Raw genomic sequence first — 10,523 nt, forward strand, 5'->3', positions numbered from 1 at the left:
ATAAAATTCTTTTCCATTTATTTTATTTCTCACAATCAAATGTAAGTGTGCAACTGTAGTTAAAGGTTAAGAAGTCAGAAGGATTTATCATTGAAATGACACAGATAAAATCTGCTAAGGAACATCTGCTCTAAGAAATTTATTATCGCAATACTTTCTAAGCACTCTCTTGATTATCTTGCAAAGATCTGCATACTAACAAATCTGCTGAATATCAATTTGCAGTGCATATATACTTACTTCTTAACATGTCAGAAAATGATATTTTCTATGCATGAAAATTTCAGGCACTGTCTATCATGAGGCAAGCTCGATTCTAAAAGATTATCTTACAGTGCCACATGCTTTGTCATATTCTCCATACCAATTCTATATTTCCTGTTCTCAATCTTGAAGCAAACAGTGAGGGAGATGGTTTGCTCAGATATTTCTTGGATCCCCAAACAAATGAGAATGAATGTCTTGTTTTCTTTTGGTGAAAACTGCCATTTCTTGCAATGGAGGGATATAAATAAATATACATCAAATTATATAACATGTCACACAGCAGACAGTCACAAGATGAATTTGTCTTTTTTAAAGGCATAGCTGAGTATAGATGCTGAGAAAATGAAAACAGTACCTCTGTTATAATGTACAGCATGATTCCTTTGACCTGGAGATGAAGGAAGAAAAAGCAACAAAGTCATGTCATATCTAAAGGATATAAACCCAGAGAAACCAGTGTACCCTCATTTTGTACAAGTTTTCTCTAAAGAAAAAAATATTTCCTTTACAATCCTATCTCTTTATCAATAGAGCTTTATTCCCAGAAAACAGTGCTATAGGTCACTTAGAGAGAAATTACTCATTGCTAATGGAAAAACAAATCAACAATATATTTACTCAGCTAATGCACTTCCCTAGGTCACATTATACAGGAAAGCTTTTAAAAATATTTTGTTTGACTGATCATATTATAACCTGAGCTATTAGCTATTCTGAATAGGAGACCTTGTTTTAATGCAAAGGCTTTAAAGGCACAGTTCAGATGTGCTCACTGCTGGAAGGAAGGATTGCAAAACAGCTGTATTTCTGGCAGATGAAAGGTGCCTCAGGAAAACACAAACACTCTCAATACCAGCTCACAGAATTTCTGCTGCTCATGACCCTGGTCTAACAAGGGACAATCCCAGCCAGCAGGCAGAGCTCCTGCTGGGCTTTCTGGGACAGTGTGACAGAAAGCTGAGAGTTTTCTTGGGCATTTGAATTAACTTAAATAATCACCATTTTGTGGAAGAGTGAAGGGGATGCACTCTGTTCAAACTCAATTTACCACTGGAAAAAAACATCTGAACAGAAGAAAGCATATTATGACACTGAGGGCGACTAAAGACTCAAGCACAGGCTGTGCCTGAAGTTTGTGGAGACTTTAACCTTGTACCTGACTGCACTGCACCTGTGCAGCACATTAGCGCATTTGCTACATCTGCAGTGTATATGCAGTGATGGTTTACTGAGGAAGAATTGTCATCTTTCCTTAGACAAAGCCTTATAGATACTCAGTCAAAATCAAAGGCACAAGCTGAAATATATTCAGAGGAAATCCATCCTGGCAGAAACTATCTGCAACAAATGTGAGTTCATCTAAAAGCAATATTATTTGTGTTTCTATATATATATTTAGATGTAAAGATGGGCTTTAGCAGTATTTTATTTCTGATTTCAATCTAAACACCAGTTTCTAAATGTCAGAGAACCATAGAATATGCTGAGTTGAAAGAGACCCATCAGGATAATCAAGTCCAGCTCCTGATCCTGCAAAGGACACCACGAAGAGCCACATTGTGTGCCTGAGAGTATTTTCCAAAGGTTCCTTGAACTCTGTCAGGCTGGTGGTGTGACCACTTCCCTGGGGAGCCCGTTCCAGTGCCCAACCTCTCTCTAGGTGAAAAAGCTTTTCCTGATATCTATCAAACTAAACCTCCCCCACCTTAGCTTCATGTCATTTCCTTGAGTCCTGTCACAGGTCATGAGAGCGAAGAGTTCAGTACCTGCCCCTCCTCTTTTCCACATGAGGATGCTGAAGACTGCAATGAGGTCTTCCCTCAGTCTCCTCCACGCTGAACAGACCAAGAGATCTGCACTTCTCTTCACACAGCTTCCCCTCCAGGCCCTTCACCATCCTCATGGTGCTCCACTGGACACTCTCTAACTGCTTTCCCCAAAGCCCCTAAAACAAAATTAACTTCTCCAGGAAGCTGGAGCCAGTACACACAAAGAAACAAAGTTTGTTGTAGAATGTTTTGATCTGGGAAACCTCAAAGGTTTCTAGCTCCAACCCCCCCTGCTCTGGACAGACTCTCCAACCTTCCACTAGACCAGGTTGCTCAGAGCTCCATCCAGCCTGGCCTTGAACATTGCCAGGGGCAAGGCATCCACAGCTTCTCTGGACAACCCACTCCAGTACCTCACCAACCTCACAGAAAAGAATATCCTCCTAATAACTAATCTTAACCTACTCTTATAGTTGAAAGCCATTCCCCCTTGTGCTATCACTACATGCCCTTTTAAAGTCTTCCTCACCAGCTCTCTAGTGGCCCCTTAAAGACACTGGAAGGTTCTATGAGGTCTCCTCAAAACCTTCTGTTTTCCAGGCTGAACAGCTTCAACTCTCTCAGCCTGTCAAGACACTACTATGGTTTCTACCAGATGCTACAACATTTTCTACTTCTGAAACTGAATTTTCATTAACAACTCAGTACCAAGAGCTGACTAAAACAGATAATTCATTATTTGTGAGGAATGTAAAACACAAAAGATAGGTCTTCAATGCAAAAAAAGTGATGGGCATGACAGAGGGCTATATATCACCCAAAGGAATTATGCATTGTCCAGCCTATTGCTGGATTCTTTCTCTGTCAGTCTAGTTCACATTCACCATTTTAGTCTTGGAGATATTTTCAAAGGATGCTATTATTATAATTATTTTACATCAATCTGAAGAAACTATATTAAAAAGAGGAGTGTAAGAGAGTTAGTAATTTATGTCATCAACTAAAATATTTTCTGTCTCAAACATGAAACAAACCCTTTTTGACTGCAAGTGTCAAGATCAGAATCACATTTTGTTTAGTTATTTATTTTCATCCTTTACACTGACAAGTACAAAAGACAATCTTCTGAATCAAAATGAATGCAACACTATTTATATTCCAAAACAAAATGGAAGACAAAAAATTCTTTTTGCCAGAATTCCTCCGATTTGAAAAAATATATCCTAAATCTGTATTAATTTACAAGCTCTAGTGCAGTTTTTGTTAGTGCTTTTTATTGTGTGTTACTGCTAAAATATTTTTGAATCCATTCTGAGTGGCTGATAAATTATAACCCATGTAAATTTACCATGATTACTGCTGGTCCACTTCCTGGAATTCCTCTAGAATTTTTGTTTTGGAAAGACTTTAAGAGGGGAAGTATATCACCATCTGCTTGCCCCATTCGTATCTCTAGCATCCTAAATTGGCCACTAGCATACATGCACAGCAGTCCAAACAGACCTTTAGTTTGACTCATTACAGATGTTCTTATGTTCTCAGCATTTAAGATAATTGCTTTAGAGAAGAGAGTATATGGATTTCCTAATAAGTTTGTGTTTTGTTTCAAAAAAGCAGTGGCAGTGCCATTCTCTTTTTTAATTTGTTTTGCATTGCTTAGCGCAATATTTTGCACTTCCAATGTAAACAGATTGCCCTTTGATGTCAGGACTAATTCCTTGCATGTTGATGGAGCAGAATATCAGAGATGAAATCAATCATATGGCTCTGAGACAAGAATCCATCTGTACCATCATGTTAATTTGAGAACATATTTGGAGCCAAGATAAAATATAACACTGCATGGAGCTAAACATCAAGCTGATCAGCAGAGACACAACTAAATGCCATTGAAGTCCAAGGAAAATAAAATCAGTGAGCAAATTGAATCAAGTTGTCCACCAGTATTTCTTTATAGCGCTGCAAATATGTGGTGCATGCATAAGCTCACGTATTAGAAAATATTTGGGAAATATTTGCAGACATACCACAGTTGAATTTCAGTGCAAGTATTAAAGGACATTAGGTTTTGGCACTGTTTCTTTGGAGCTGACAAGGAAGCAACTCACCAACCTCAGCATAAAATAAGTCAAACCTAAAAAGTAGCTCCTTGTGGCTATTGGAATAGGGTACTTTGTTGACAAGAACTGTTGGCATATGAACTTCAGTCAATCCTATAGGATAAGGGAGAAACTTAGTCCTAGAAACAGATGAGTACATTGACTGTAAAAGACATGTCAAGCATTGTCACCATGTGTTTGTGAAAAGCCTTTGAGATGGGCTGATTGTGAGCACCAGCACCACAGACTTGCTGGGTGTTGAGGAAGGCTGACCAAAACTTTCTTCACCCAGTCTCTAAATTTTGAGGTTATAAGCTACTGAAGAATGGAAAGGGGCCTCACAGCCCTGCTCCATGACCATGAACCCACAGCTGGAACTTTGACTCCCTCCTGACTCCTCCTTTCCATTGTCTTTCCCATGGGACAGGCAATTCACATAATTTGTAAAATTACTTACATCTGTGATAAAAGTGTTTTGGTATCAAATCCATTTAGTTTCTGAATAGACATTTTGATCTTAAATCACAATACTTCTTTGTTGGGACCCTGGGCACAGAGAATTTCAGGCTTTCTGTGCTAACAGGAACTGACCCGCAGAAGAACACCGTATTTGACCTGAGGCTGTGGGAAAGGCTTCCAAAATTAAGGAATAGAACTGAGATTGTGAGTGTGTAGTTTGAATAGAAGTGTGCTACATCACATGGTGGAAAATACAGAGTTTAAGGTTTTGGGATATAGTAAAATATATGTAGCAAGTGGAGCTTTTAAGGTGTTAGCTTGCCTTGTTCTTTCATCTTCTTTTTCTTGGGTTTTAGGTAATATTGTGTGATTGGATAGAAAAATCCGCAGTACGGAACACGGGTGTTTGGTTATTGGGTTAAAAGTAAAAATAAATTAGTTGGCATTTTATAATTGGGTAGTTGACTCTTAAAAGGTCTTGTAGCGAGAAATCAGGGGTTCCATTTTTAGTTTGTTAGCTTAGTGTGCTGAAAAACTCACAGTCTGTGAGAATGTAACATAGAAAAGAAATAATAAACATCTCTGAGTTTAAACAAGAATACCGTCTCTCATTCATTAATCCCAGCCTTGAGGAAAAGAGCCTTGAGACAATTTTACACACTTCTTCATCAATTATATCTATAATCTCAGACAACACTTCAGGTAAAGGATTGTTACCACGCAAATGCTCTGACATGTCGATTGCATGTCATGAGTGACCTAGAACACAGGTATCCAACTTTTCCAGTTCATAAAGCTCTCATGAAGGTGTGTGACTCTTGTACACTGTGGCTCATCCCTGTGCATCCCTACGTGCACCCACCCTGTAATCAAAGTGTAGGAGCCTGCTGTCATCCCCATCAGTCTGCAGGCATGTGCAAAGTCACACGAGCAGCATCCACTTTTATGTACCTCTTGTTTCTCTGCAAAAGCATGGGTGTTACTGCCATGGGACAGACCTGCCCCCACTGATATAACAGAGCATGCAAACAGCCTTGGGGCACCCAGCCCTACGTGTGTGAGCATGCAGAAGAATGCCTTGTCAAGGACACAATATAACATTCTGGGCATATAGTGGAAAGGACTGGTGACACAAGGAAAAATGACAACCCTCTGGAGGGCAAGGGTTGCATGGAAGAGGCCAATAAGAAACAAACTGCCTGGACTGGAAAATATAGCCAGTGGTGCCTCATCCTGTTGGTATATATACCAAACAGACCTTCCTAATCCTGAATGAGCCTTGCTAAGTCCTTACAAAAACAGTTCTCATTGTTTAAAATACATGTGCACTAACCCATTATGCTCAAAACTCCCCATTAATGTGGGGAATGTTGAGGATGAAAACACATTTCTTCAACACCCGAATGGATGTGGCCTATCTCCTCCCCCATGCAACAGTATCCTGTCTCCTCTACCAACAGCAGCACTGAGCTCAGCAGGAGCACAATTTACATTCCTTCTGCAAAGTCTCCTTATTTCTCTGCTGACGAGAGGGCGGTTCAGACATCAGCTGGTGCACCAGTCAGAGGACTCCCTCAGTCCCCTGCTTAGATTAGGATCAGCCTGGACTAGGCAGACAAGATGTGAGAAAAATCACAGCATGGTGAATCTTAACAGAAACTAACTTTTAATGAATTGTTCAAATCCATAAAAGTGATGTCCTCCATCTGTTTTAAAAAATCTGTAATATTCTTCATGTCATTTAATTTGTTCTGAACACTGTGTGGGAGAACACAGAAGAAATATTAAAGTACACAAGGAGTATTTCATAACATGTTTTGGCATCTCCTCTCAGTAAATTGCACTGTCTACTGTAGTTCTTTACATACTTGCATTTTATGCTGCATTCCTAAAAAGCCACATGACACTTGCCTTTGCGTCAAATTCATAATCACTCAACAGTAGCACACATTCATTCATACAGCTACTAGCAGAAACCACAGAATGTTTTTCCTCTAGGATTCTAGTGGAAGTAATCTACAGGAACTGGGAACTGAGGAAATAGGCATGGGGACCTCTAGGTCAAATACAGACTCATATACAGACAGCAGAAAAAGACAGACCTATATATCTTCACTGAAGAATCACCAGTTCAGAAACACTAATGAAAGTTAGCTGGTCATCATGATTCCTTGATTGTAATCAAGGAGGTACAGATAAAGAATCAGATCACTGAAATGTGCTTCACATTTTCACAGCAGTTTTGTTCTGCTTTGGGCACTAGAGCTGAACCACTCCTCTTCCTCTTGCACCACATGCCTGAAGCTGTATTGCCTGGATCTTGCAGGTAGCTGAGAATATCACTTTGGGTCCAGGTAAAACCCACTTTGCAATTTTTTTGTGTGGGCTGCTTAAAGCCACAAGCAGATGGAGCGCTCTTCATCCTCTGGCATGCAATCAGCTCAGCTTCTCTGACCTAAGAAATCATATGAGTGGAAAAAAAGTGACATCTTCTGTTAGGATCCAGTTTACCTAAGCACAATTCATGAAAGTATTCTAATAAGGTATATAAAATTGTTTGATTTCATGAACTTGCATAACTGTATGAATATATGGAAGGCTGGAGTTGGAGAACTACACAAATGTGAAGACCACAGATTAGGTCTCTCCTTTGCAGCGTGGTCATAATATGGAAAATGGGGGCATTGGCAGGTATTTTTAGAAGAAAGGGATTCCATTATTCTACTGTGTCATTTTTCCATTTTTCTGAAAGTTGTAAGAAAATGCTTCCTTTGTTTTTCCTTAGCTGTTGGATGACTCAACAAAACCTGAAACTCTGCTATCCTTAGCATTGTTTAAAAATGTGATACAGAAGGAATATGTCAGCATGAGGAAGGCAATAGATGCAGAACATAAACTGAGGACAAAAGGGCTGGAAATATTTTTCTATGTCTCTCTCCAAAAGTAAGCAAGGAAGTGTTTACAAGGTACCTGCTATAGGGTGCCAGCAGGTCAAAGTATTATACCTGAAGGGAGGGTGAAAAGAAGACAGAACCAGGTTCTTTCCAGTGGTGTCCAATGACAGGATAAATTAATACACAGGAGGCTCCCTCTGAGCATCAGGAGACACTTTTTTACTGTGAGGGTGACTGAGCACTGAAGAGGTTGCCCAGGGAGCTTGTGGAGTCCCCAGCCTTGCAGATACTCAAAAGGTCTCTGACATGGTCATCTGAAGTGGCTCTGCTTGAGCAGGGAATGTGGACCAGATGACATCCAGAGGTTCCTTCCAAATTCAAGTATCCTATATTTCTGTGACAAATAAGAAGGATTATTTCTTACAGCTGCATTTGAAAATCTTGGCTTGGTGAAGCAATTTAGAAATAATTTTGCTGCAGTCAATGAATTACATGGGAAAAAAAGATCAGAACCAGGTTGTATGCTGTTGTTCCATTGTATTATACTGGTAACCAAGTTAAAAAAAATATTGTAAAGCAGTTGCTTGAATAAATGATCAGTGCTATTTGCAAGACATTTACATGTCTTAAACTCTACAGATATCACTAATGCATAAAATTGGTTTCTTCCTCTAGTATCAATGGCAGTGTTGGAAGATGTATTCTGGAAGACTATTCACCACATCAAGAAAAATACAGAACCTTCTCTGGTACTGTTTATCTCCTATGTTATTTCATATCAAAGGTACCTGTTTCTATCCTAAGGAGCTGAATTCCACTAGAACTAGAAATGGCACACATGTGAGCTAACAGATCAACCTTTTCTGCGCAGCAGCTGTGTAGTCACCCCAGATTACTTCTGCACCACTCCAGGACTGATTGAGCAATGCAGCCCAGAGACCACTGACATCCCAAGAGGACAGGTGGGGTTTTTGGCCTATGCACTGAGACAAGGATTTAGTCCCAAATGCTGATTTCATTTTCTTGACTTTTAACTAGGCTCGTTTGACCTTCTGTGTCTAAAGAATTTGAATAAACGTCTTTTCTGTAGAAGTTATGTACCCTCTGCACATCTGACAGCACAGTTTTACTGCAAATGTTTCTATCCCCTTTTAAAAGCAGGTCATTTGTCTAGTTGAATCAGACTTATATAAGACACAGCTTACCGGGGAAGCAAATGTGCATTAGCACTCTTTTATTAATGAGTTTGACACAATGGTAGTCAACAATTCTTTCTGCTGTTCTCCCAGAGAACTGAAAACAGGCAGTGGGTTTAAAGCAACTTTCTAATCAAGCTGCACCTCATTAATAGGGTTTTTTTTTCAGCTTTTTATAGTGAAACTGCTTAAAAGTACACTTTAATTAACTCCTGGTAATTTCTGCTTACTCTTCTCTTAATTTGATTTAGAAAAAAGATCATGTGAGTTGATGCTCACAAATCAGGAAGCTTCTATTCTTACAACTTTTTAAACAAATATTCAATCAAAAATAGATTTTATATTTTAAAAACCCACGTCTTTCTAATAATATTTTCATTATGTGGGAATTTACATAAAATATAAATATTTATATGTACAATTATTTACATATGGATATATTTGCCAGGCATATTTTAGTAATGAAACATCAGTACAAACCAGGACCCATGGACAGAAACAGCAACCTAGAAAATATAAATACTAGAAAATATTCTCATCAGAAATCTGAAATATGTAATTAGATCTATTTAAAAAAAAATAAATCCCAGACTTTATGTGAGAAATTAAAATAGGTTTTAGCTCTCTGGGTAAAAATTTACCAGCTTTAATAGTGAATATTTCAAGTACAGAATACTTTTCTGCTGAAAGAAAACTCTAAGCAGGGGTTTAAGAAGGAAATACGGCAGTCTAATGTGACAGAAATGGTTCCTATAAAAAAGGAAGATAGGAAAGGAGGATCCTATAGTAAAGCTGAAGTCAAGCAGAGAACTGACTGTACCTGAAAAAATGTCAATGGGAAGGAAATCACAGAAATCAGGGAGATGATAAAATGCCAAATAAGTTAAGGTAGACATAGCACAGTCTGCCCAAGAGATTCGCACAGAATAAAAAGCTTGTATGCAAACAACTAAAATCACAAGAATTAGTGGAAGAACACAGCAGTAGACCAGGCTCTGGCTTTGGGCAGGCTGCACTAGATTATACAAGATTCCTCTTAACCTGAGCTTCTATCGATATCAATAGGAATTCATGCTAATGATGGTGTCCCAAACCCACAGTATTTGTAGAAAGATGACTGATAAATAAAATTAAATATAAAATAAAAATTAAATTAAATATAAAAATTTAATTAAATATAAAATATAAATAAATATAAATAAAATAAAATTGTAATTGTTTTTATTATATACTCCCCTTCATCAACCTATTTGCTGGATGAATTATGAAGAGGTAGAACCTTGTATTCTCACAAGTATGATTTGGATCATAATAATCTTTGGGAAACTCAAGGCCTACCTCTGCTAAAAGTATTGGTCCCTCAGCACCCCTGATGCCCATGCTCTTCTTGTGCTTTCTCCTTCCAGCATCTCTGAGCTCTGCTGTCTCCTGCTCATTCCACAGCTCTGAAATTCAGCCCCTCCTCTTCAGAGGAAATGGTAACAGAAGCAGCAATTCACAACATTTGGGTGTGTTTACACCCTTCCTTTACTATGGCTCTGCTGCAACATAAGGACAAAATTAGTTTCCTTGAATTGCAAGATTGGAGTAAAAGACAGCTAAAACAATTATTCTAGCACAGAATTTTTCAAACAGTAGGTGTATAAGTGTGTTAACAGATGTAAAATTTGTATTAGTCAGACACAGCTTTATTTGCTGGTAGCTGCTGAGGAAAGCTCATGATGTCTGTGCCACTGGTCACTTCTTTTCCTGAACTATGTGAATTGAGATGCTACTGTCTTATCTGTAATGGAAGAGCAGTAGGTGGAATGAGAGGTTTCAGGTGTTTACACAAAGACA

General features: G+C 38.6%; 1 long non-coding RNA gene across 1 annotated transcript; it reads right to left on the reverse strand.

Moving 5' to 3' along the window:
- Positions 1–6,237: 6,237 nt before the first annotated feature.
- Positions 6,238–10,313, reverse strand: LOC107202635. Its single transcript, XR_001520769.2, has 3 exons — positions 10,023–10,313; positions 7,600–7,882; positions 6,238–7,049 (listed from the first exon to the last, which is right to left on the reverse strand). It is a non-coding gene; the product is annotated as an uncharacterized LOC107202635 (long non-coding RNA).
- Positions 10,314–10,523: the final 210 nt, after the last annotated feature.

The sequence above is a fragment of the Parus major genome, chromosome 4 (assembly GCF_001522545.3).
Source record: "Parus major isolate Abel chromosome 4, Parus_major1.1, whole genome shotgun sequence".
NCBI lineage: Eukaryota > Metazoa > Chordata > Aves > Passeriformes > Paridae > Parus > Parus major.